Source organism: Lissotriton helveticus, assembly GCF_964261635.1.
Source record: "Lissotriton helveticus chromosome 1_1 unlocalized genomic scaffold, aLisHel1.1 SUPER_1_unloc_75, whole genome shotgun sequence".
Classification (NCBI taxonomy): Eukaryota; Metazoa; Chordata; class Amphibia; order Caudata; family Salamandridae; genus Lissotriton; species Lissotriton helveticus.
In genome coordinates this window covers 1,088,794-1,103,764 of record NW_027611720.1, presented here as the reverse complement: position 1 = coordinate 1,103,764, position 14,971 = coordinate 1,088,794, and positions in this window count along the sequence as shown.

The following is a 14,971-nucleotide window of genomic DNA, read 5'->3' as shown; positions in this document are numbered from 1 at the left end:
TGACCTGCCTTCACATTAGGCTTCATAAACAAAAGAAAAAACATCTCTATGTGTTATATTCACTTTTTAATAACACATTTTCGTTTTAGGCACAAGCAAAAAGCAGCATTGGTGATGCATGTGTTTTTCAATGGGGTTTTTTAAAGTCTACCAAAATACGGTTTACCAATACATTTTCATTATTTTCTCTTTGGTATCTCATTATGCACATGTTAATAAACAGGTTCATGCATTATTAGCTAAATAGCATAAAAACACACTGAATTATTAACAATAATCTTTGAGATTTGGGTGACGAGAAGGCCGGAAATCGAAAATCGCCTCGTATGGATTCAACTTCCATTTCGTGCACTTTCTATGTGGGCCACATGCATAAGAATTGGTACAATAATGCATACGAATCTTAGCTAGAATCTGCAATTGAAATTAAGTCTTTAACTTATATGCTTCAAGAATTATAGGGCACATTCTGCTATGTATAATATCCTATCCATTTCAATGGGACGACCAGATGGCCGCAAATTGAAAATCGCGTCGTATGGATTCATATTGTGTTGTATGTACCTTACGTGTAAGCCACATGCATTTAAAATGACACAATGTAGTAGGGTATGCTATAGAATGTGTTGCAGTTGGAAATCAAGCTCTATCTAGTATGGATCATGACTGATGACACAATATACGTGACTCATTTTGCAAAAAATGGAGGCAAATTTTATAAAACATGCGTTTAATCACTGAATGATTCTCACCACTTCTAAGCATGGCACAGGCATGACAATGACCACAGGGCAGTGGCATGATGGTAACTGTATGCTGCACTCAGAATTATGGATCCAGATTGTATGGTTTTAGAATTATGGGCCACAACGTAAGGCATATTTTTTCACACATGTGACGTTATTGAAAAACATCATACATTCAACTTCACATTTTGTAGCCAAAAGCATAAAGTGTTCTTCAACACACATGAAAGTGAAAAATAAAAACTTTTCCTGAAGATTACACTTGATTTGTACCTTGTCCCTATAAGCCACAAATATGAGAGTTACCACTATAAAGTGTAGATGTCTTAGCTACATACTGTGATTGAAATTAGGTCAGTACCTCATATGGTTCAAGATTTATAGTGCACCACATACTATGTAATATATCCTATCCATTTCAATGGGTGACCAGATGGCCGCAAATTAAAAATCGCCTCGTATGGATTCAAATTGCTTTGTATGCACCTTGTGTGTGAGCCACATGCATATAAAATGGCACACTGTAGTAGGCTATGTTATAGAATGTGTTGCAGTTGGAAATCAAGCTCTATCTAATATGGATCTTGACTGATGACATAACATACGTGACACATTTTGCAAAAGCTGGAGGAATTCCAATTATGGATCCAGATTGTATGGTTTTAGAAGTATGGGACAAAATGTAAGGCATACTTTTTCGTACATGCGACGGTATTGAAAAACGTCATACATTCAACCTCAAATTTTGACAACTTTACAATCCGCCACACACATAATAATTCACATGGGTAAGATGCACATCAGTAGGAACAAAGTGCTGTTTAAATTATGTCTCTATAATGTACAGACTATGAATTATAGCCAAAATTATAAAGTGTTCTACAACACACATGAAAGTGAAAAATAAAAACTTACCTGAAGGTTACACTTGATTTGTACCTTGTCCCTATAAGCCACAACCATGAGAGTTATCACTATGAATTGTAAATGTCTTAGCTACATACTGCAATTGAAATTAAGTCAGTACATCATATGCTTCAAGAAATAGAGTGCACTACATCCTCTGTAGTATATCCTATCCATTTCAAAGGGTGACCAGATGGCCGCAAATTAAAAATTGCCTCGTATGGATTCAAATTGCTTTGTATGACTGTTTTCAGGTCCCTGTAGCCACCAGGACCCCATAATATATCTCAGATGATATAACAAGAGTGGCTAGGGCTCATTTCCAGCCTCCAGGTACATGTCTGACTCCTATTTGTGACATTTCGAGGTGTTTGGGATCAAACTCATTTTTCCCAATATAGGCCATAGAGCTCAGAGTCACATCACATTGAGCTCAGAGTCACATCAAATTTCTAGTTCTGGACCTAAAGACCCCTTAGTATACCTCAGATGACATACCAGGAGTGTCTAAGACCCATTTCTGGCCTCCAGGGATGACTTTTTGAAGTTTTGGGGTTTAAGGGGGCATAGTCACTTCTTCCATCCAGGCTACGTTGCTCAAAATCGGGTACGATGTCAGGTTCTTCCCTTGGCTGGAAGCTGAAAAAAAAACTTCAGATAATAGCAAAGGTAGATAGATCAAATGAAAGCATCAGATCTGAGCTTTCTAACAAGTATATTTAGGTCATGGGTACTCACAAAGTGACTGTGATATCCATTCTGAGCTATTTGGAAAATTAGCAAATCTTGTCAAAAAAACTTTTTTTGACGATTTTTGCTAATTTTCGGTATCAACCCTCATGACTGTTTTCGGGTCCCTGTAGCCACCAGGACCCCATAATATATCTCAGATGATATAACAAGAGTGGCTAGCGCTCATTTCCAGCCTCCAGGTACATGTCTGACTCCTATTTGTGACATTTCGAGGTGTTTGGGGTCAAACTCATTTTTTCCATTATAGGCCATATAGCTCAGAGTCACATCACATTGAGCTCAGAGTCACATCAAATTTCTAGTTCTGGACCTAAGGACCCCTTAGTATACCTCAGATGACATACCAGGAGTGTCTAAGACCCATTTCTGGCCTCCAGGGATGACTTTTTGAAGTTTTGGGGTTTAAGGGGGCAAAGTCACTTCTTCCATCCAACCGCAGGTGCTCAAAATCGGGTACAATGTCAGGTTTTTCCCATGGCTGGAAGCTAAAAAAAAAACTTCAGATAATAGCAAAGGTAGATAGATCAAATGAAAGCATCAGATCTGAGCTTTCTAACAAGTATATTTAGGTCCTGGGTACTCACCAAGTGACTGTGATATCCATTCTGAGCTATTTGGAAAATTAGCATATCTTGTCAAAAAAACTTTTTGGGACGATTTTTGCTAATTTTCTGTATCAACCCTCATGACTGTATTCAGGTCCCTGTAGCCACCAGGACCCCATAATATATCTCAGATTATATAACAAGAGTGGCTAGGGCTCATTTCCAGCCTCCAGGTACATGTCTGACTCCTATTTGTGACATTTTGAGGTGTTTGGTGTCAAATTTGTGGGACACCCCCGCGCCGCACGGCCACCAGCTGCTGCGTGTGCCCCTTGCCTGCCCCTGTATCGCTGCTGCCTCGTTCGGCCGATTGCCGGCGGGCGCCGCTGCGGCTGTTTTTGCCTTTGTCTTGCCTAACATTTGTGCCTGTTTTATAACTTTTCTTTCCTTGTTTTCCTTGTTTTGCTGATATATTGTGCCCGTTCTGTTTAACTTGTTACTTCCCCCGTGTTGTGGTTTCCTTCCTTGCTGCCCGCCTACCTCGCCGCCCTCCGCCCTCCCTTCCCGCCACCGCCGCTTTGCCCCGCCCCTTTTTCTATTCTGTACCCTCCCCGCTCCCGCCTCCCAGCTGCTCCGCCCACCCGCGCACTTGGCCTTAAATGGCGACCGTGCGACGCAGGTGAGTGTGACCCACTTGTGGGACACCCCCGCGCCGCACGGCCACCAGCTGCTGCGTGTGCCCCTTGCCTGCCCCTGTGTCGCTGCTGCCTCGTTCGGCCGATTGCCGGCGGGCGCCGCTGCGGCTGTTTTTGCCTTTGTCTTGCCTAACATTTGTGCCTGTTTTATAACTTTTCTTTCCTTGTTTTCCTTGTTTTGCTGATATATTGTGCCCGTTCTGTTTAACTTGTTACTTCCCCCGTGTTGTGGTTTCCTTCCTTGCTGCCCGCCTACCTCGCCGCCCTCCGCCCTCCCTTCCCGCCACCGCCGCTTTGCCCCGCCCCTTTTTCTATTCTGTACCCTCCCCGCTCCCGCCTCCCAGCTGCTCCGCCCACCCGCGCACTTCGCCTTAAATGGCGACCGTGCGAACGCGCAGCGGTCACGCGCAGCGGGCGCGCCGATTGTGCGCCGAAGGCGCGCCAAAGTTAAGCCCGTCTGCGCCCGTCCGCGACCGGATCGCGACCAGCGCCAGGACCCCTGGCCCCCGAAGACCCCGACCGACCCGCCTGACGTACTCCGCCGCCACCCTCACCGCACTCAACACCGGCCGACTCCCAGATTGCCATCAAGCCTCTCCACGACGAACCCACGGACCCTTCAGCTGCCACGCCTGCAAGTTCACCTGCACCCGGACCAGCCTCGCACCAGCACCCGCCAAGCCGAACACCAGCAGCACCCACCTCAAGTGCATCCTGCTCAACACCCGCTCCGTCCACAGACACGCCATCGAACTCTGGAACCTCCTCGACACCACAGCTCCAGACGTTGCCTTCCTCACGGAGACCTGGATGAACGCCTCTTCAGCTCCCGACATCGCCATCGCCATCCCAGAAGGCTACAAGATCGTCCGGAGGGACCGAAACGCCAACCAGATGGGAGGAGGCATCGCCATCATCCACAGGAACACCATCCGTCTCACGACCAGCACCGACAACTCCCTGACCAGCGCCGAACACCTGCATTTCCAGATCCACACCAACCCGAACACCACCCTCAGAGGCACTCTGATCTACCGACCCCCTGGCCCACGCACACAATTCAGCGAGGACATCGCCGACTTCGTCAGCCCGCATGCCCTCCCCTCCGCTGACTACATCCTCCTGGGAGACCTCAACTTCCATCTGGAGAACAACAACGACCGCAACACCAGCACCCTGCTCGACAACCTCGCCAACCTGGGACTCAAGCAACTGGTGTCCACCCCCACCCACCTCGCCGGACACACACTCGACGCTGTCTTCTCATCCAGCAAGGACATCGACTTCAGCCACGCCACAGAGCTTCAATGGACGGACCACAGCTGCGTCCACTTCACCTTCAAGAAAACAACGACCCTCCACCACCACCAACAGGCCGCCCGCAGAAGCTGGAACAAGATCACAGCAGACCAGCTCGCCACCTCCCTGAGCCAGCACCCTCCTGCCAGCTCAGCGAACCCCAGCCAGGCCGCCGACAACCTCACGAAGTGGATCAGCAACTGCGCGGACGAACTCGCCCCACTGAGGACCCCGCCCAGCAGACCCGGCAGCAAGAAAGCCCCATGGTTCACCGACGAACTCAAGAGCTCCAAGAAGAACTGCCGAGCCCTCGAGAAAGTCTGGAAAAGGGAACCGACACCGGACAACAGGACCTCCTACAAACTTGCCACCCGGAAACACCACCAGCTGATCCGCGCCGCCAAGAAAACAGCATTCAAGGACCGGTTGGACAACAACGCACACAACTGCAAGGAACTCTTCAACATCGTCAAAGAGCTCTCCAACCCCAGCGCAGGAAACAACGACATCACCCCATCACAAGACCTCTGCAACTCCCTGGCTTCATACTTCCACAACAAGATCGCGGATATACACAACAGCTTCAACAACCAACCTACGCACACCACGACCGAACAACCTCCCCCCACCACCACCCTCCACGCCTGGACCCCGATCAGCACCGAAGACACCATCCGCACGATGAACTCCATCCACTCCGGATCACCGACCGACCCCTGCCCTCACCACGTCTTCAACAAGGCCGACGCCGTCATCGCACCCCACCTGCGAGACATCATCAACACATCCTTCGACACCACCATCTTCCCCGAAAGCTGGAAACACGCCGAACTCAGCGCTCTGCTCAAGAAACCAACAGCGGACCCCACCGACCTCAAGAATTACCGCCCCATCTCGCTCCTCCCGTTTCCAGCCAAAGTCATCGAGAAGACCGTCAACAAGCAGATGGCCGCCTTCCTCGAGACGAACGGATCCCTCGACCCCTCACAGTCCGGCTTCAGAGCCAACCACAGCACCGAGACCGCCCTCATCGCCGCCACCGATGACATCCGAGCCCTGATGGACAACGGAGAAACAGCGGCCCTCATCCTCCTGGACCTCTCCGCGGCTTTCGACACGGTCTGCCACCGCACCCTAGTACGGCGCCTCAGCTACGTCGGAATCCAGGACAAGGCGCTGGAATGGATCATCTCCTTCCTCGACGGGAGAACACAGAGAGTCCGCCTACCACCGTACAAGTCAGAGGCCTCCGAAGTCATCTGCGGCGTCCCCCAAGGATCATCTCTGAGCCCCACCCTCTTCAACGTCTACATGAGCCCCCTCGCGGCCATCGTACGCAAACACAACCTCAACATAATCTCCTACGCCGACGACACCCAGCTGATCCTCTCCTTGACCAACGACCCCGCCGCCGCCAGAGCCAACCTGCACGAAGGGATGAAAGAGGTTACCGAGTGGATGACGACCAGCCGCCTGAAACTGAACTCGGACAAGACGGAAGTCCTCATCCTGGGCTCCTCTCCTTCCGCCTGGGACGACTCCTGGTGGCCTCCCGCCCTGGGCACCGCACCCAAACCGACAGACCATGCACGCAACCTGGGCTTCACCCTGGACTCCTCCCTCTCCATGACCAGGCAAGTCAACAACGTCTCCTCGGCATGCTTCAACATCCTACGCATGCTACGGAAGATCTTCTGGTGGATCCCCACCGAGACCAGGAAGACCGTCACCCAGGCCCTCGTCACCAGCCGACTGGACTACGGCAACGCCCTCTACGCCGGCACCACCGCCAAGCTCCAGAAGAGACTCCAGCGGATCCAGAACGCCTCAGCCAGACTCATCCTCGACATCCCACGAACCAGCCACATCTCCGGACATCTGAGGGACCTTCACTGGCTCCCCGTCAACAAAAGAATCACCTTCCGCCTCCTCACCCACGCACACAAAGCCCTACACGACCAAGGCCCGAGCTACCTCAACAGCCGAGTCAACTTCTACGCTCCCAAACGCCACCTCCGATCAGCCAACCACGCCCTCGCCGCCGTCCCCCGCATCCGAAGAGCGACCACAGGAGGAAGGTCCTTCTCCTACCTGGCCGCCAAGACCTGGAACTCCCTCCCGACCGACCTGCGCCTGACCCAAGACCACCTCTCCTTCAGGAAGAAGCTGAAGACCTGGCTGTTCGAGCAGTAGCGGCTTCCCCTTCCCCCCCCCCCCAGCGCCTTGAGACCCTACGGGTATGTAGCGCGCTTTATAAATGTCATTGATTGATTGATTGAAATTCATTTTTTTCCATTATAGCTCCTAGATATCAGAGTCACATCAGATTTCTAGTTCTGGACCCAAGAAGACCATAGTATACCTCAGATGACATACCAAGAGTGTCTAAGACCCATTTCTGGCCTCCAGGGGTGACTTTTTGAAGTTTTTGGGTTTAAGGGGGCAAAGTGACTTTTTCCACCCAGCCCAATGTTCTCAAAATCGGGTACGATATCAGGTGTTTCCCTTGGCTGGTAGCGGAAAAAAAACTTTATATAATATCAAAGTTATATATATCACATGAAAGCATCAGAGCTGACCTTTCTAACAAGTGTATTCATATCTTGCGCACTCAAACAGTGTCTCTGATATCCATTCTGAGCTATTTGGAAAATTAGCAAATCTTGTCAAAAAAAAATTTTGGACGATTTTTGCTAATTTTCAGTATCAACCCACCTGACTGTTTTTGGGTCCCTGTGGCCACCAGGACCCTATATTATTTCTCAGGTGATATAGCAAGAGTGTCTAGGGCTCATTTCCAGCCTCCAGGTACATGTCTGAGTACTATTTCAGACATTTTGAGGTGTTTGGTGTCAAATTCATTTTTTCCATTATAGGCCCTAGATATCAGAGTCACATCACATTTCTAGTTCTGGACCCAAGAACACCATAGTATACCTCAGATGACATACCAAGAGTGTCTAAGACCCATTTCTGGCCTCCAGGGGTGACTTTTTGAAGTTTTTGGGTTTAAGGGGGCAAAGTCACTTTTTCCACCCGAGGTCGTGGAACTCGGAGCAGGGTAAAAGTTTAGCTTGAGTGCCCTCCCCATGGAGGTCAAAAATGTTATTGCATCAAAATCATTTAAAAACTATATAGGTGTAATTGTAGTGCCCTGAATGCTATATGGCTGCATTTGCACCGTTCTAGGTATTTACAAAATGAATTTCTAACACTTTTGAAGTCTCCATGAAGTGAAAAATGACTAAGTCCAAAAACTTCACTGGTGCATCAAAGTGGTCAAAAAAGGTCAACATTGGGTTAAAATTAACAAAACATAGTGCTGCAGTGGTCCAATAGCAGGCTAAAGACATAATGAATGACACAGAATGAACAGTTTTACTAAACACTTTGAAAATTCGATTTTCAATTTCAGGGGGACAAGGTCATGGAAGTCATGGAACTCCGAGCTGGGTAAAAGTTCAGCTTAAGGGCCCTCCCCATGGAGGTCAAAAATGTTATTACATCAAAATCTTTTAAAAACTATATAGGTGTAATTGCAGTGTCCTGAATGCTATGTAACTGCATTTGCACTGTTCTGTGTGCCTCCAAAATGAATTTCTAACACTTTTGAAGTCTCCATGAAGTGAAAAATGACGAAGTACAAAGACATCATTGGTGCATGAAAGTGTTTAAAAACGGTCACAAATGCATAAAAATGAAAAAAACTAAGTGCTACACTGGCCCAATAGCAAGCTAAACACACAATGAATGACCCAGAATGAATATATTTACAAATTACTTGGAAAATGCTATTTTAAATTTCAGGGGGACGAGGTCACAGAAGTCATGGAACTCCGAGCGGGGTAAAAGTTCAAACTTTCCACCCCTCATGGAGGTTAAAATTTTTAATTCATCAAAATCATTTAAAAACTATATAGGTGTGATTGGAGTGTCCTGGTTGCTATATAGGTGCATTTGCACTGTCCTGTGTGCCTCCAAAGTGACTTTCTAACACTTTTGAAGTCTCCATGAAGCAAAAAGTGACTAAGTCCAAAGACCATTTGGAGCATCAAAGTGTTCAAAAACGGTCAAAAATGCATAAAAACGAAAAAAAAAAAGTGCTACAGTGGCCCAATAGCATGCTAAACACACAATGAATGACACAGAATGAATAGTTGTACACATTACTTTGAAAATGCAATTTTAAATTTCAGGGGGACAAGGTCACGAAAGTCATGGAACTCCGAGCGGGGTAAAAGTTCAACCTTTCCCCCCTTATGGAGGTCAAAATTTTAATACATCAAAATCATTTAAAAACTATATAGGTGTGATGGCAGTGTCTTGGATACATCCCACATGAATTTTAAACACATTAGGAGCATCTCTGATCAAAATAACCATATAAATCCCAAAGCTGCATCAGTGCTTCAAAGTGCTCCAAAACGGTCAAAAATGGACGAAAATGAAAAATATTCTCCATATCTGAGTTTTTATAACATTCCTTAGATAATGTATATCTTGAATTAGTTTTAAATCCTTTTATTAAAAAGTTTCTTTTCTATGCTGCACTGGTGCAACGCCTCAAGTCTGAGAAGCTGCACCAGTGATTTTTAAAAATATGTGTTTAATCGCTGAAAGATTCACACCACTTTGAAGCTTTCCACATGCATGAAAATGAACACAGAACAGTGGCATCATGTTAGCTTAATGCTGCACTTCCAATTATGGATCCAGATTGTATGGTTTTAGAAGTATGGGACAAAATGTAAGGCATACTTTTTCGTACATGCGACGGTATTGAAAAACGTCATACATTCAACCTCAAATTTTGACAACTTTACAATACGCCACACACATAATAATTCACATGGGTAAGATGCACATCACTAGGAACAAAGTGCTGTTTAAATTATGTCTCTATAATGTACAGACTATGAATTATAGCCAAAAGTATAAAGTGTTCTACAACACACATGAAAGTGAAAAATAAAAACTTACCTGAAGGTTACACTTGATTTGTACCTTGTCCCTATAAGCCACAACCATGAGAGTTACCACTATGAATTGTAAATGTCTTAGCTACATACTGCAATTGAAATTAAGTCAGTACATCATATGCTTCAAGAAATAGAGTGCACTACATCCTCTGTAGTATATCCTATCCATTTCAAAGGATGACCAGATGGCCGCAAATTAAAAATTGCCTCGTATGGATTCAAATTGCTTTGTATGACTGTTTTCAGGTCCCTGTAGCCACCAGGACCCCATAATATATCTCAGATGATATAACAAGAGTGGCTAGGGCTCATTTCCAGCCTCCAGGTACATGTCTGACTCTTATTTGTGACATTTCGAGGTGTTTGGGATCAAACTCATTTTTCCCAATATAGGCCATAGAGCTCAGAGTCACATCACATTGAGCTCAGAGTCACATCAAATTTCTAGTTCTGGACCTAAGGACCCCTTAGTATACCTCAGATGACATACCAGGAGTGTCTAAGACCCATTTCTGGCCTCCAGGGATGACTTTTTGAAGTTTTGGGGTTTAAGGGGGCATAGTCACTTCTTCCATCCAGGCTACGTTGCTCAAAATCGGGTACGATGTCAGGTTCTTCCCTTGGCTGGAAGCTGAAAAAAAAACTTCAGATAATAGCAAAGGTAGATAGATCAAATGAAAGCATCAGATCTGAGCTTTCTAACCAGTATATTTAGGTCATGGGTACTCACAAAGTGACTGTGATATCCATTCTGAGCTATTTGGAAAATTAGCAAATCTTGTCAAAAAAACTTTTTTTGACGATTTTTGCTAATTTTCGGTATCAACCCTCATGACTGTTTTCGGGTCCCTGTAGCCACCAGGACCCCATAATATATCTCAGATGATATAACAAGAGTGGCTAGGGCTCATTTCCAGCCTCCAGGTACATGTCTGACTCCTATTTGTGACATGTCGAGGTGTTTGGGGTCAAACTCATTTTTTCCATTATAGGCCATATAGCTCAGAGTCACATCACATTGAGCTCAGAGTCACATCAAATTTCTAGTTCTGGACCTAAGGACCCCTTAGTATACCTCAGATGACATACCAGGAGTGTCTAAGGCCCATTTCTGGCCTCCAGGGATGACTTTTTGAAGTTTTGGGGTTTAAGGGGGCAAAGTCACTTCTTCCATCCAGCCTAAGGTGCTCAAAATCGGGTACAATGTCAGGTTTTTCCCATGGCTGGAAGCTGAAAAAAAAACTTCAGATAATAGCAAAGGTAGATAGATCAAATGAAAGCATCAGATCTGAGCTTTCTAACAAGTATATTTAGGTCCTGGGTACTCACAAAGTGACTGTGATATCCATTCTGAGCTATTTGGAAAATTAGCAAATCTTGTCAAAAAAACTTTTTTTGACGATTTTTGCTAATTTTCGGTATCAACCCTCATGACTGTTTTCGGGTCCCTGTAGCCACCAGGACCCCATAATATATCTCAGATGATATAACAAGAGTGGCTAGGGCTCATTTCCAGCCTCCAGGTACATGTCTGACTCCTATTTGTGACATTTCGAGGTGTTTGGGGTCAAACTCATTTTTTCCATTATAGGCCATATAGCTCAGAGTCACATCACATTGAGCTCAGAGTCACATCAAATTTCTAGTTCTGGACCTAAGGACCCCTTAGTATACCTCAGATGACATACCAGGAGTGTCTAAGACCCATTTCTGGCCTCCAGGGATGACTTTTTGAAGTTTTGGGGTTTAAGGGGGCAAAGTCACTTCTTCCATCCAGCCTAAGGTGCTCAAAATCGGGTACAATGTCAGGTTTTTCCCATGGCTGGAAGCTGAAAAAAAAACTTCAGATAATAGCAAAGGTAGATAGATCAAATGAAAGCATCAGATCTGAGCTTTCTAACCAGTATATTTAGGTCCTGGGTACTCACAAAGTGACTGTGATATCCATTCTGAGCTATTTGGAAAATTAGCAAATCTTGTCAAAAAAACTTTTTTTGACGATTTTTGCTAATTTTCGGTATCAACCCTCATGACTGTTTTCAGGTCCCTGTAGCCACCAGGACCCCATAATATATCTCAGATTATATAACAAGAGTGGCTAGGGCTCATTTCCAGCCTCAAGGTACATGTCTGACTCCTATTTGTGACATTTTGAGGTGTTTGGGGTCAAACTCATTTTTTCCATTATAGGCCATATAGCTCAGAGTCACATCACATTGAGCTCAGAGTCACATCAAATTTCTAGTTCTGGACCTAAGGACCCCTTAGTATACCTCAGATGACATACCAGGAGTGTCTAAGACCCATTTCTGGCCTCCAGGGATGACTTTTTGAAGTTTTGGGGTTTAAGGGGGCAAAGTCACTTCTTCCATCCAGCCTAAGGTGCTCAAAATCGGGTACAATGTCAGGTTTTTCCCATGGCTGGAAGCTGAAAAAAAAACTTCAGATAATAGCAAAGGTAGATAGATCAAATGAAAGCATCAGATCTGAGCTTTCTAACAAGTATATTTAGGTCCTGGGTACTCACAAAGTGACTGTGATATCCATTCTGAGCTATTTGGAAAATTAGCAAATCTTGTCAAAAAAACTTTTTTTGACGATTTTTGCTAATTTTCGGTATCAACCCTCATGACTGTTTTCAGGTCCCTGTAGCCACCAGGACCCCATAATATATCTCAGATTATATAACAAGAGTGGCTAGGGCTCATTTCCAGCCTCCAGGTACATGTCTGACTCCTATTTGTGACATTTTGAGGTGTTTGGTGTCAAATTCATTTTTTTCCATTATAGCTCCTAGATATCAGAGTCACATCAGATTTCTAGTTCTGGACCCAAGAAGACCATAGTATACCTCAGATGACATACCAAGAGTGTCTAAGACCCATTTCTGGCCTCCAGGGGTGACTTTTTGAAGTTTTTGGGTTTAAGGGGGCAAAGTGACTTTTTCCACCCAGCCCAATGTTCTCAAAATCGGGTACGATAGCAGGTGTTTCCCTTGGTTGGTAGCGGAAAAAAAACTTTATATAATATCAAAGTTATATATATCACATGAAAGCATCAGAGCTGACCTTTCTAACAAGTGTATTCATATCTTGCACACTCAAACAGTGTCTCTGATATCCATTCTGAGCTATTTGGAAAATTAGCAAATCTTGTAAAAAAAAAATTTGGGACGATTTTTGCTAATTTTCAGTATCAACCCACCTGACTGTTTTTGGGTCCCTGTGGCCACCAGGACCCTATATTATATCTCAGGTGATATAGCAAGAGTGTCTAGGGCTCATTTCCAGCCTCCAGGTACATGTCTGAGTCCTATTTCAGACATTTTGAGGTGTTTGCTGTCAAATTCATTTTTTCCATTATAGGCCCTAGATATCAGAGTCACATCACATTTCTAGTTCTGGACCCAAGAACACCATAGTATACCTCAGATGACATACCAAGAGTGTCTAAGACCCATTTCTGGCCTCCAGGGGTGACTTTTTGAAGTTTTTGGGTTTAAGGGGGCAAAGTCACTTTTTCCACCCAAGGTCGTGGAACTCGGAGCTGGGTAAAAGTTTAGCTTGAGTGCCCTCCCCATGGAGGTCAAAAATGTTATTGCATCAAAATCATTTAAAAACTATATAGGTGTAATTGTAGTGCCCTGAATGCTATATGGCTGCATTTGCACCGTTCTAGGTATTTACAAAATGAATTTCTAACACTTTTGAAGTCTCCATGAAGTGAAAAATGACTAAGTCCAAAAACTTCACTGGTGCATCAAAGTGGTCAAAAAAGGTCAACATTGGGTTAAAATTAACAAAACATAGTGCTGCAGTGGTCCAATAGCAGGCTAAAGACATAATGAATGACACAGAATGAACAGTTTTACTAAACACTTTGAAAATTCGATTTTCAATTTCAGGGGGACAAGGTCATGGAACTCCGAGCTGGGTAAAAGTTCAGCTTAAGGGCCCTCCCCATGGAGGTCAAAAATGTTATTACATCAAAATCTTTTAAAAACTATATAGGTGTAATTGCAGTGCCTGAATGCTATGTAACTTCATTTGCACTGTTCTGTGTGCCTCCAAAATGAATTTCTAACACTTTTGAAGTCCCCATGAAGTGAAAAATGACGAAGTACAAAGACATCATTGGTGCATGAAAGTGTTTAAAAACGGTCACAAATGCATAAAAATGAAAAAAACAAAGTGCTACACTGGCCCAATAGCAAGCTAAACACACAATGAATGACCCAGAATGAATATATTTACAAATTACTTGGAAAATGCTATTTTAAATTTCAGGGGGACGAGGTCACAGAAGTCATGGAACTCCGAGCGGGGTAAAAGTTCAAACTTTCCACCCCTCATGGAGGTCAAAATTTTTAATTCATCAAAATCATTTAAAAACTATATAGGTGTGATTGGAGTGTCCTGATTGCTATATAGGTGCATTTGCACTGTCCTGTGTGCCTCCAAAGTGACTTCCTAACACTTTTGAAATCTCCATGAAGCAAAAAGTGACTAAGTCCAAAGACCATTTGGAGCATCAAAGTGTTCAAAAACGGTCAAAAATGCATAAAAACGAAAAAAAACAAGTGCTACAGTGGCCCAATAGCATGCTAAACACACAATGAATGACACAGAATGAATAGTTGTACACATTACTTTGAAAATGCAATTTTAAATTTCAGGGGGACAAGGTCACGAAAGTCATGGAACTCCGAGCGGGGTAAAAGTTCAACCTTTCCCCCCTTATGGAGGTCAAAATTTTAATACATCAAAATCATTTAAAAACTATATAGGTGTGATGGCAGTGTCTTGGATACATCCCACATGAATTTTAAACACATTAGGAGCATCTCTGATCAAAATAACCATAAAAATCCCAAAGCTGCATCAGTGCTTCAAAGTGCTCCAAAACGGTCAAAAATGGACGAAAATGAAAAATATTCTCCATATCTGAGTTTTTATAACATTCCTTAGATAATGTATATCTTGAATTAGTTTTAAATCCTTTTATTAAAAAGTTTATTTTCTATGCTGCACTGGTGCAACGCCTCAAGT